We start from the raw sequence: 13,596 nt of genomic DNA, 5'->3' as shown, positions 1-13,596 counted from the left end.
ACTTGCTACTCAGGAAATGCCTGTGGAATCGAAATGGGACTCTTGCATGTGTTGAGGATTTGCTGTGTGCCAGACCGATCCCTGACACTTTATATGCGCGCTCACACTCCCGCAGTAATCCTGGGAGGAGACGTTATTGTCCTTATTTTACTAAGAAGAATGGAGAAGCTAGAGTCTGTTGTAGGCCCACTCGCAGTTGCTGTTAGGACCAGAATGGATTCTCAACCTGTGGGTCATGACCCCTTTGGGGAACGTCCATGACTGTTTCACAGGCATTGCTGAAGGTCATTGGAAAACACCAATATTTGCATGACAATTCATAACAGTAGCAAAATTACAGTTATGAAATAGCAATGAAAATAATTTTATGGTTGTGGGTCACCACAACACGAGGAACTGTATCAAAGGGTCACTGTATTAAAAACTGTTAAAAAGCCAGGTGTGGTGGCACACTCCTGTAATCCCAGCATTCTGGGAGGCAGAGGCACGCAGATGCTGTGAGTTCGAGGCCAGCCTAGTCCACAAGTGAGTCCAGGACAGCCAAGGCTACACAAAGAAACCTGTCTTGAAAAAAAAAAAGTCACCGCATCAGGAAGGTTGAACCCCTGCCCTAGGACACGTGCTCTCTGAACTAGGGGCTGCTACTTCTCCGTTTGTTTATTGTTTGAGACAGTGTTTCTCTGTGTAGCCCTGGCTGTCCTGAAACTCATTCTATGGACCAGGGTAGCCTCAAACTCAGAAACACTTCTCTGCCTCCTGAGTGCTGGGATTGAAGGCGTGTGCCATCAGTTCCTGGAGAGGGGGCTTCTAAGCCCCAGGATCCTCAGAGACCAATCACAAATTCTGGTTCAGCTCTCATTTCATTTATGAGCAAAGAAAAATCCCAGAGAAGAGAGGAGACTGGGCCTGTGAGAAGGCTCCTCAAGATAAGGCTTTCCGCACCAAGAGTGAAGATCGGAGTTCAATCCCCAGGCCCTGCATGGTGGAAAGAGAACTGACCCTCATGAGTTATCCTCTGACCTCCACAAGTGTGTGTACTGTGACTCCTGGATGCGCACAATACACACAACTAAATAGATGCAGTAAAAATTTAAAGCTGGGTGTGGTGGTGCACGCCTGTAATCCCAGCACCCAGGGAGACAGAGGCAGGTGGATTGCTGTGAGTTCAAGGCCAGCCTGGTCTACAAATTGAGTCCAGGGCATCCAAGGCTACACAGAGAAACCCTGTCTCTGGAAACAAAAACAAATTTTTAAAAGAAATGAACTTTGTTTATGATTTTCTTACTCTGAACATTTCATAGGATTGGAGTCACATCACTGTGGTCTTTCCCTCAGCAGCCTAGAACAGAGCTTTGTTTCTCGGGCTGGAGAGATGACTCAGGGCTAAGAGCACTGGCTGCTCTTACGGAAGATCCTGTTCCATTCCCAAAGCAAAAGAGGCCACTAACTCCACTTTCAGAAAACCCTACACCCTCTTCGGGCCTGTCAGACACCAGGTACATACGTGTACATACGTGCATACTTGCAGGCAACCTGATTGAATACTCACATTTATAGATAGCCCATTTTGTTCATTCATTTAAGGCAGTTGAGCTATTTTCCCTTTGTAAACAGCTTTCCCCCTGAAGACAAGGTCTCATTATGCAGCCTTGGCTAGCCTGGAATTCACTATAGTCCAGGCCAGCCTCAGACTCAGAGATCTGCCTGCTTTCACTTCCCCTGGGAGTAAAGGCGTGTGCCACCCCACCTTACCCGTTTTCACTTCTTTGTTTTTCTGAATGTTGCCACCATCCATATACATGCCTGTGTAAGCATTACATTTTATAGTCCATGTGAGGAGCTGCTGAGGAGATGAACTGCTGAGTCATCTTAACTATAAGCTAAGTCCTTTTTAGGAACTGCCAACTGTTTTCCAAAATGGCAGTAATGTAGGAGTTCTGGTTGTTACACCTTTATTAGTACTTGTCTGTCTGATAATAGTCAGATCGGTGAAGTATCTCATTTTTGGGTTTTTTTGTTTGTTTGTTTTGTCACATAGCTCAGGCTGGCCTTCAACTCTATGTTGTTAAGGAAAGGAGCCCATGAACTCTTGATCATCCTGCCTCCATCTCCCAAGTGTTGAGACTGCAGCTGTGCATACCATATCTACTTAAAAATAGACAAAAGATGGAACTCAAGAGGTGCCTCAGTGGATTAGGAGCCTGTGCTGATCTTCTAAAAGATCCGAGTTGGGTTCTCAGCACCCACATGGGTCAGCTCACATCTCTCTGTAACTCCGTAACTCCGGTTCCTGTGGCTCTGATGCCATTTTCTGGCCTCTGCACTCATGTGCAAAAGATTTGAATAGATACTTTGAGAAAACAAATGCCAACGAGCAAGCACTCTCCATCATTAATAACTAGAAGAAGCCAATCAAAATCAAAGGAGAAAATAGTGGTGAGGTTCTGGGTTTGTTTCTCTAGAATGAGATATTGTTTAAAGAGAAACTTGCACCAGGTAGAGTGGCTCACACATGGGAAGCAGGAGCATTCTCATGAATTCTGGACTACAAAACAGCAAAGGGCATGCTGGGAAGATGACTTAGTGGGTGAAGTGCTGACTATGCAAAGGTGAGGCCCTGAGACTCCCCAGCACCCACATAAAGCCAGGAATAGGAGCATCTGCAGTCCCAGGGCTCCTAAGGCAGTCTAGAAGACAGACACAGAAGAATTCCAGGAAGCTCAAGAGCGAGCTAGCCTAGTCCCTTCCAACACCAGGTAGGAGAGGAAGAAGGTTAGTGAGGAGAGGTGGCTTAGTTCTCCTTAGCTACTTTCTAGTGTTTAGGGACATAGTTCCTTGGGGCAAGTCCAATCTGCATTGCAGGATATCTTCAATTCTTGTCAAACTGCAGCAACAGCAACCAGGAGCAGCAGGAGGGAGGAGCAGCAGGAGAGCAGAGCAGCATTCTTCTTTCCTGGAGTCCCTTAACATTCTGGGCTTTGGCATTTATTCCCTCTCAGCATCCTCAGGGTTAAACTCTCTGTAGCTGGCAAAGAGCCCCTCTCATGGGGCAAATAGTTTGCTGCTGTGGACAATCTGAATCAGGCCCACATCCCACACCTGGAAACAAAACAAAAACATGTTTACAATACTATAACTGAGTTTTTAAAGACATGAAAACTACTACAGTTCTGCTTTGAGTGTTGTCTTTAATAGTTTTGTTTTTATTTTTGAGAATAGTTTGTTGTTTTTTGTTTGGTTGGTTGATTAGTTGGTTGTTTTTTCAAGACAGGGTTTCTCAGTGTAGCCTTGGCTGTACTGGAAGTCTGTAGACCAGGCTGGCCTTGAATTCACAGAGATCAGTCTGCCTCGGACTCCTGAGAGCTGGGACTTACAGGCTTGTATCGGCTTGCCTGACTTGAGAATAGTTCTGGCTGTGTAATCCAGACTGTCCTTACAGTTGCAATTCTCCTGCCTGTTCCTGGGTGGTGTGGTTACTGGCATGGACCACCATGCCTCCTTTGACCATTGCATCTAAGAAAACATTACTGAAACTAAGATCCCTATGAGTTCACCTGGGTTTTCTTCTAAGAGTTTCATTGTTGTAGGTTTTAGGATTAAGTCTCTGACTTATTCATTTAGTTTAATTTTTTAATACCAAAAATCCTATACATTTCAGTAGATTTTTCTAACCAAAACATAGCACTATTTTCTCATGGGATTTAGACTTTATAAGGTAATGTATTACATGTTTTCAATTGCAGCTCTCATTCAGTGTTCTGTCTGGAAAGTCATTCACTTTAAAAAGGTCACTATGGCTCATTCATTTTCACTGCTCTGTGGGTTTCATTGTGTTAAAAAAAAATACCATGTTTTAGAAATGAAAGCTCACACCCACAATCCTAGTCCTAGAAGCTGAAGCAGGAAAATTGCTACAACTCTGAGTCCTACCTGGTTTGCCAAGTGAGTTTGATGCCTGTTTTGTCTACCCTTTGAGATCCTGTCTCAAAAATAAATAGGTATGGTGGGCACATCCATTTAATCCCAGCACTCAGGAGGCAGAGGCAGGCATACTTCTGTGAATTGGAGGCCAGCATGGCATACGTAGCAAGTTCTAAGACAGTAAGGACTAAAGACAGACCAACAGAGAAACAGAGAGACCCTGTCTCAAAGTAGTACTAGTGGTGATGATGATGATGATGATGAAACATGCCCACTTTCTGTCTCATTCTGTGAATGCTACTTAGAGCTGACTGTAGTATCTTCTATTACAAATGGAACAAAGTCTTGCTACACGGTGCCTCCGTATGAGTTACAGAGCCAATTCAGCTTTATTGGATAACACTACTTTGTTTTCTCTCTAGTGAGTTTTTACTGAGTTTCAATTCTGGTAATATATCTGCCTGATCTTTGTTCTCCATCCCCACCCTCATAATGGCTAATGTTGCTGGTCAACTTGACACACCTGGGGAGAGAGCGTAGTAGCTAAAGAACTGCCTCCATCAGAAGGCCTGTGGGCATGTCTATGGGGCATTTTCTTGATTGCTAATTGTTCCATTCCACGATGGACAGTGCCATCCCTAGGCAAGTGGGCCTGGCTATCTCAGAAAGGTGGTTGAACTTGAGCCTGGAAGGGGGCCAATAAGCAGGTCTTTGTGGTCTCTAATTCAGTTCCTGCCTCGGCTTCCCTTGATGGTGGACTGTGTGCTAGTTAGTGTCATCTCAACTCAATGCAGGCTAGAGCCACTGCAGTGGAAGGAGCCTCAGTTAAGAGACTGCCTCCATAAAGCCAGGCGGTAGGCAAGCCTGGGGAGCATGGAGGGCCAGCCCATCGTGCGTGCGGTGCCCCATGTTATAGGAAAGCAGGAAGAGCAAGCCTGTGAGCAGCACTCCATGGCCTCTGCATCAGTCCGGCCTCCAGGTTCCTGTTGTTTGCACTCCTGCCTTGGTTTCCCTCAGTGGACTGTGAGATAGGTAAGCCAATTAAGCTCTTTTCAAGTTGCTTTTGGTCAGTGTTTACCACAGCAACAGAGAAGCAAACCAGGACACAGAGACTCAGAACTGTCCATTGTTTATTATTATTATTTTTCTAATCTACTGTTTGAGAAGTGACAGCTCACTTTGGCTTCCCAGATTAATGGCTGTTTTCCACTATACCTTCATGGTTAGTTACATAGCTGCTTGGAAGCCTATGAAGGAAAGAGGACTTTCCTCTGCTGTGGCTGGAGCTTAGCAGGGCTCCGTGTTTAGACTCTGTTGGCCACGCAGAGGGAGACTGTGGAGCTAGGGAACATTAACGAAGGTGATGACTGTAGGGAGAGGGTTGTTGTCACCTTGAACCCTGTGGTGGAAGGGAGAGAGCCACAGAGACCATGAAACCAAGGAGATGCCTAAGATGCCCACAGTCCCCAGCATGACCTTTCCTTTCTCGTGACCTCTGTCTGCAATGGTGAACTATGTGCTTTCCTTGCTTATTCTCCTGAAATGGAGACAATAGTAACAAGAAAAGTAATTATCGTACACCAGATACTTGTTGTGAGCAATGAGTTGGCACTGTGTTTGTTCTTTTTAAAGGTGTGTGTTATCTTACTTAATTTCTTAGGGAGCAGCTGCTGTCTCAGAGACAGCAGGGTAATTGGGGTTTGCTCACAGCCAGCCAGACTCCAGCATGTATTGTTGGCCTGGCTCAAAAGAACAAAGAGGAAGCTTGCCCAGGCTGGGGTGAGAGAGGCAAGGGTCAAGATCTTATTTGCTGGCTCTAGAGCAGCCGGGGGTATCGAGAGGCCTAGGAGAGTGTGGTTCTTGGGAGTAGCTGCTCCACTCGGCCATTCGGCACGCACAGCGCTGGATGCTGTCAACCCAGCCCGGGATCCGCCTGCCCCAAGGTCTGAAGACTGTCCCGATCTTCTAGGGAAGATGTGGTGAGCAAGCCCGGCAACAAGTAGAATAAAGAAAATTTAGGGTATGTGCCAGGTGTGGTGGTGCACACCTTTAATTCCAGCACTTAGAAGTGGATCTCCTGAGTTCCAGGCCTAGGATTAACAGTGAGACACTAAATAAGCAAAAAAAAAAAAAAAGTCACTAGGAAAGTCTAAGTTGATCATATCTCATATTAGTATTAATCTCTCCATGTTTTTTTTTTTGGGGGGGAGTGTTGAAGTAGGGTCTCAAGCTGTTCTGGAATTCACCGTGTTGTCTGTGATGATGATGGCCTCATAGCCAAGCTCTTGCCTCAGTTTCCTAAGTGCTAGGATTACAGGCATGAACAACCACAACCAGCATTCTGTATTTTTTTTTTTAACAATTGCGTATTATTATACAAGAATAAAATAACAAGTTAATTAAGAAATATAATCTGGCAGGGACTGTAGTTCAGGGGTTGATGGCTTGGCCACCACATTCAAGGCCCTGGGTTCAATCCCCAATACTACAAAAACTATTAAAAACAGAAGAAGAAAGTTAATCCATGAAAACTCCGAGGGCTAGGCTTGGGGGGCCTCCTGCCCTTGAGCTGATGAAGTCCATCTTCACAGGGACGTGGGGCTGAGGGAGCATCACCCTCTGCACTCGGGACAGTGCTGCAGCACCATCAGCCAAGGCTCTCAGTTTAACCTCCCGAGTCTTCTCAGTTCCCAAACTTCCTGGTCATGACCCCAGAGCAAGGGCAGGGACGAAGCTTGCCCACCCTTCCACTCCAGCTTGGTCTCCATTCCAGATGGGGCTTAAGTCTTCCTTCCTGGGAAGCCTCACGTCATTAATTGTTAACTCTGTCTTGGACTTGCCTCCCTCACTAATTCCAGGAGACTTAGCTGTGAGGTACTGGATAGTGCTGACGCCTTGAATTAAGTGTGCAGCTGACAGAACGATGCCTAGAAGGACGCCTCGTTTGTGGCAGAGTAACCCCTGCAGATGCTCAGATTAAAAGGAAGTGTTGCCTGCTGCGCAAGAGCAGCTGCTGCTGTCGGCATGCTGGCTCCAGGACACATACAGGCCCTTTGCATAGGCTAATTCAGTATGCATAACAACTCGGCGCATATAAAGTTATGCCCACTTTGCAGTGGAAATTTAGGCTCTAAGAAGAGACCTGTGAAGGTCACATGGGAAGTTCTGCCATTTCTTCCCCAAACCTCCTATTATTGGTTTCTTCCTCCTCTACACTAGCTCCTCAATCCCCTCTAATGCTGTTGCTGCTCTTCCTTCATCCCAGAATCTCTGGCTCACCCACGTCCATAGCCCTTCATTCATATTCTTAACATGGTTTGGAGCCCAGTGCTGGCCAAGCTATATAGATTAGTGTATCCTGGGGATACATCTACAATTCTTTAGCCCTTATCACTTCCAGCTGCTGGGCAAGGGGAGTGATGAGGGACCTATCAGCCAGGCCATCTGAGATGTCCGCATGTTTGGGACTAGAGCAGTTTAAGAGGGTAGAGCCAGCAAGATGTACATACCTGGCAGGGAGGGCTGGGCCTCTTGAGAACGGGTAGTTCCCAGGATTGGGCCTGTCAAGCTGGAAGATGATAGGAGCAGCAGCAACTGCTGGCTTTATCTAGCTTCTAAGAATAGTCTGAGGTAAAGATCAGAGGCTGGGGCCAGGGAAGAGAACAGGGACCTCTGTCTCCCTGTCCATCCCTGCTGCTTGGAATGGAGGCCGGGCTCCTCCCTTAGGCTTAACCTTTGCTCCAGGAAGGTTGCAAATGGACTTACTTGTGCACCTCTGGGCTGGAGGAAAAGGTGCTCCCAGGGTTCAGACCCAGGTTGGCTGGTGTGTGGCTAGAGACAGTGCAGGAGCTGGTCTGCACCCAGCCATCCTCCCTCATTATAAGGCCTTTATTCACTGATTACATACTTTAAAACACATACTGATTACAAATTCAGAAAGAAATAAAAAGGCAATAAATCAGTTTCTCTCCCCGTCCCCACTGGCTGCGCTCGCTCATCAGCACCCTGAGATACCCACAGGTAAACCCATGGACACAAACCTCCCTGAAACACACAGCCCCTTTCTGTCTGTACTTTCTTTTTTCCAGTGCTGGGGATGGAGCCTAGGCTCCGAGCATGCCAAGCAGGCACTCTCCCTCTGTGCATCTCCCCAGCTCCTCACTTTTCTTGATGCTCTGCCTTAGACATGGTAATAACCCAAGTCTCCACTAAGTACTGCCAGTCTCAGCGCTTCAGAGGCTTCAACTCTGTGCTCAGGGTCGATGGCATAGCCACTCTGCTCGCAGGTATGGGCTTAAGTGACTTCTCGAGAGACAGGCTTTGGACCCAAGGTGTTCTTCCTCTCAAGTTTGAGTCAGACTCCTCTGCTGCAAGCCTTCTCTTCTCCTGAGAGCCAAGGTAAAAAGTATATTACCAGGTGCCCAGCTGAACCGGGATATAGTAGAGATAAAAAAAAAAAAAAGACCAGTCTGGCTTTATACAGTGGTGCACGCCTGTAATCCCAGCACTGGGGAGGCAGAGGCAGGCAGGCAGAGCTCTGTGAGTTCGAGGTCAGCCTGGTCTACAGAGTGAGTCCAGGACAGCCAGAGCCACACAGAGAAACCCTGTCTCAAAAAATAAAAAGTCTCTGCCCTTGTGGGACTGGCACGCCAGCACTCATAAAGTGCCTGTTGGCTGAGGCTGGAGAGGGGAAACTCACATGTCTAACACCATCTTAGTCTGCCGTTCAGACATGCCCTTGTTCCCTTACCCAAGAGTCTTCCAGCTCTCCAGTCTTGGGGCTCAAGTGAAGGATGGAATGTGGGGGTCCAGACAGAGGTAGCTGCCTATGAGGTCACCCTGTAGCCCTGGGGAGCCGTATCTCATTCCCTCTAGGATCCACTCAGCAGGCCTGGTGGAGGTGTCTGTAATCCAGGGACCAGCCATTGTTTGAAGTTGGGAACAATTGAAGGGCAAGAGAGCTATAGATAGATCCACAGCTGCTGTCACCTGTCCCAGCCTGGGCCCAGGGCCCAGGCATTGTCTACACTGAGCCACTCTTCCAGTGAGGGCCCCTGGGGTGGGTGGAACAGGCTCAGCTGAGCCTTGAGAGAGACAGAGGCAACGGCCAGGAGAAGGAATGCCCTCAGAGGGCAGAGAGGGACAGGTAACATGGAAAGACCAAGACCCTTGAGAGATACTAAGGACTCCCACCCACTGTCCAAAGCATTTGGATTGGAGCCAGAGAGCATGCTATGAAGACACTTCGGAACTAGGCAAAGGTTGGACTCGCATGTGAGCAGATCAGAACCTGGAACAGACCTAGCACCAGTTAGAGACCCTTAGCACCACGCAGGTCTTGTGGGATGCCTGCACATGCACTTTTTCTTTCTTTAAAAAAATTTTTTTTAACTGGGGTGACCACATCCCAGAATTCTTAATAGGGCAATTTGAAGGATCTTCATAAATGCTCTGAGAGGCATTCTTCAGTAGACTCTAGGGTCTTTAGAAGTTTGAGGTTATACTACAGGGTGATAGCATCACAAAGACCTGCCTCTCCCTCTGTGCCTCAGTTTCCCTGATGTCAGTGAGAGTTGATTTGTACAACCACTAAAGAGTCCCTTTGTCCTATGATGCTGGCAGGACATTACCCCTCGTGTGCCTCCGCTCCCTCCTCTTGTGGCAGATGAGGCCACAGTCCCTGTACTAGTACTTTATGGGGATGGGGGACAGCTGGTTCTCCACTTCCTCCCCCCAGTAACCTTTGAGCCATAAATCCATGCTGAGGCATCTCTTCTCCGGATAAACAGCCTTGATGCTCTCTGGCTGCCCTCATCCTATTTTCTGCTTGGAGCCTCAGAGCTGGGGCCCACTCGAGCCCTCAGCAGCTGCCCAGGGCCCCATGAGGAGGACAAACCTGGGACAAGCAGGGGCCCACCCACCCCTGGGGTGCCAGGGTGGCGGGCCCCCTTGGGGCCTCACCACCTTGCATGTGGACCATTACGGCAGCCTCCTCCTGAACGCGTCTTCCTGCCACCGGCGGGTCTCGCCCCTTCAGTCCATCCTCCACACCAGCTGCTGCAGGGATCTGATGAACACATAAATCTGACCTCACTGTCAGATCCCCTTGCTCAAGGCTCTTTGATGAAGAAATAAATAAAAACGCCTTTGATGGTGCCCCAACTCATACAGGAAAAGCTCTAAATCCCAATGTTGCTTTTGAAGTTCTCCACAGTCCTGTCCCAATGACTAGGTCCATCCTTGCCTTTCTTTACACCCTGGGGCCTAGCCTCAGCCCATGCAGTTGCTCAGGCTGGGTCTTCATTCTCTTCTTCTGGGACTGTGGGCTCATGACACCTGTCTCCATACCTCCCCGTCCCCACCCACTCATGCACGTGCCTTCAACACTCCCAGTCTCATCTGCTTTTACCTGGGTGATCACAGCAAACTCCTCCCTGTCCCCAGTCTGTCCGCATGACAGCCACAATGGCCATTCTTAAACTTTAGGTCACTTACATTCCTGCCCTAAAAAGTCCCCATTGCTCTTGCATCAATCCCGTATCCCTTCCGAGTGTTTCAAGATTCTGGACAATCTGGTATTCTTTCTACCCTCTGCTGTTCCCTAGTAAAACTCTTCCTAGCACACATAGTTTTGTTTTTTTTTTCCTAACCACACCCAGTGTTGTGGGGTATACTGGTGACAGAGATGTTTGGAGCTGGTGTCCTAAACTCCGAGTCTAGCCTCCTGAAATTGGAGCAGACTTCAGCCATAGTTGAAAGTGCTGAGGCCTAATACAGGCTCACTTTCTTCCACCTATCTTCAGTTGCTGGCTGGCTCTGCACTTAGGAACCCCACCTTGTGTACACATCTTTGCTCCCTTGTTCTTTCTCTGCCCACAGGTCTACTCCCGCATCCTAAATGCTGGAGTTTAAACACAAAGCCCCAGATTTGCCAGATACGTGTTGTATGATGAAGTTGTTTCTCCAAGTTTCTGATGGTTCTCCTTTGAGGCTGCCCAAGTCCCACAAGCTCTCTGCTTCTGGCAGCATCTTAAAGCAGACTGCAGGCCCTTTCGAATTGCAAACTTGATTGGATTTCTCAGGACATGGGTTTCCATGTTGGTTTGTTATTCTGAGCTGGATGATCATCTTAGCAGGCAGATGTGCCCCAGAGAGGGAAAGTGAATCTAGGATATGTCTAGGCCTGTATTCTGGGTTTATTGCAAAGCACTTAACTGTACATTGAGCAGGTAACTAGAATTTTATCCACAGTTAATTTTTGGTTATTAAAGGTTCTGATTTCTTTAGGTTAATTCTGTCACTCTGTAATGGGACAAAAAGCCCTGCATTCTGAGCACCTTTCAGCAGTAAAAATTTGTATGTACAGTCTATACTTTTATGATTGTGCATGCATGCATGCATTCCTGCATGTGTGGGTACCCCGGCCTGTACGTGTGTAGAGGCCTAAGGAGGGCATCAGGTGTCCTGCTCTAGCACTCTTGACTTTATTCTTTTGAGCCAGGGTCTCTCACTGAACCTGGAGCAGGCAGATGGCCAGCAAGCCGAGCTGTCCTCCTGCTTCCTTCCCATGGGACAGGTGTGCACATGGCCAAGCCCAAGTTTTTACAGGCGTTCTGGGATCTGAACTCAGATTCCCAGGCTTGTGTAGCAAGTCTTCTTACCCACCGAGCCATCTGTCTACTCCCTAATCTCCACATTCCCTACACAATGTTCAAACTCAGCTCTCTGCCTCTGACCTTGCACAGAGAGGAAAACTCTTATCATTTGAACTGTTGAGTTTGGTTTGTTTGCCTGGTAGCTTTCTTCTGAGTTTCTCTCCTGGACAGGCTTTCTGAACGGAGCTGGAAATGCAGCCTTGACTCCTTCCCTTAGAGTTCCTTTCTAGTGGCAGAAGGCAAGTGAGAAACAACCTACCTCCACAAAGAGCATGTGAAAATGACCTTGTTCTCACAAACACGTCTAGAGGATGAGGACTAGTGACATAAGAACCCAGACATAAAGATTCTGAAAGCAGACAAAGCTAAGCAGAGATGTTAAAGAGTTGGGATTATATTGCCTCAGGGGAGAAGGGTTTGTACTTTTGCTAGGCACTATCAAATTTGGCAATAAAGTTTAAAATATATATAGTGTGTGTGTACATACATTTAAAATGTACAGCTTTGATTCATAAGGTAGACACAGCTGTGTGACCTCCACTCGGTTCAGCATCTGGAGCACTGGAGCATTCTAGATGCTTCTCCTGTGCCAGCCTTCCACTTCTGTCCCCAAGCTTAGTTCTGCCTGCTCTGAACGCATATGTGGTGATGGCGTATGAATTTACCTTTGTATATTTTGTTTGGCAAAACTACATATCTGGAATGGATTGCCTATTGGCAGAGAGGATTCTCCTCCTGGTGTCTGCTTGGAACGCCCTAGATCTGTGCCCAGTGTCCAGTGTGCTTGGATCATCTGATCCTATAATTCTAAAATCCTGCAATGTCACCAAGCCCTGAATGAATTAATAGGCAGAAGAAGTGTCCTGACACATTCTAGAGTCATATCAGATAGACTGAGTGGTAAGCATTCCACTCTTCATGAGAATGGGTACAAGAAGTTGTCTTTCTGTAAATTACTAATGTCAAAAATATGGAGGAGCTCCTAAGCTCCAAACTTCTATATCTTCTTCCTTCTTATTACTGTATGGTCCCAGCTCTGGTTTTCTCTCTTCCTCTTCCTTTCATACCTAGTGTCTCAAGGTTGTCAGGTGCGAGATTTTCACTCAGCTACATCCCCAGCCCACTTTCTGTCTGTTGTTTTTTAATTTTGAGATGGGGGGGGGTCTTGCTGTCTTGCTCAATTACTAAGACTAGCTTGAACTTGGCTTCTTCCTGCCTCGGCATTTTGAGTGTTAGGTCTCAAGCTAAGGGCAAATGGCTAAGTGAGGTGTGTCATCTCAGCCATTTGGCCTAGTTTCTTTGAGACCTAACACTGAGCACCAGGGGTTACAGGTGTCCACCAGGCCCAGCTTTGTTTGGGTTTTCTTCATGTTGGATTTCCCTTTGGAGAGTCTGAGAGGTGGAGATAGGGGCTGAGGGGACAGTGTCCTGGTGCTGTCGAGGGAAGTGTATCTTTTCAATGTTATCTCTGCAATTGCTGACCTCTGAGAAGTGGCTGGTGCTTTCTTTTTCTAGGCTTCATTCTTCCCAGGTTCATGAAGGGAACTGAAATAGATGGTCACAGAGAGTATTCTATGGCTCCCTTCCCTGGAAGTGTAGGTCTTTTTTTCTGCATGTATGAGATTCTCTGTGACTCAGTTTCCACTCCTGAGTGCCTCGATGCCTGATCCTGTCCCTGTCCCTGTCCCTGTCACTGAATCCCAGCTTCCTGACTGAGTGACTGTCCCTCTCCGCCTTTGTGATCCCCTGACAATGGGAGGTAAAAATAGCCCAGAGGCTGAGCTAGAGGAGATAAAAGGGAATTTGCCTTTTGTGTCCTGTGGCCAGGCTGGGGGGGCTGTGACACGTGGAGATTGCTGACATAGTTCTCCTTTTCTGACCTTGACAACAGCAATAAAAGGGTGGCATAGCTCCCTGCCCTCACCGTGGTGCCAAGGTGGGTGACCAGGGCTGAGGGTGGGTGGTCAGGGCTGAGGGTGGGTGGTCAGGGCTGAGGGTGGGTGGTCAGGGCTGAGGGTGG

This window comes from Psammomys obesus, unplaced genomic scaffold, assembly GCF_907164565.1.
Source record: "Psammomys obesus unplaced genomic scaffold, mPsaObe1.curated_primary_1811, whole genome shotgun sequence".
NCBI lineage: Eukaryota > Metazoa > Chordata > Mammalia > Rodentia > Muridae > Psammomys > Psammomys obesus.
This window is presented reverse-complemented; position numbering follows the sequence as displayed.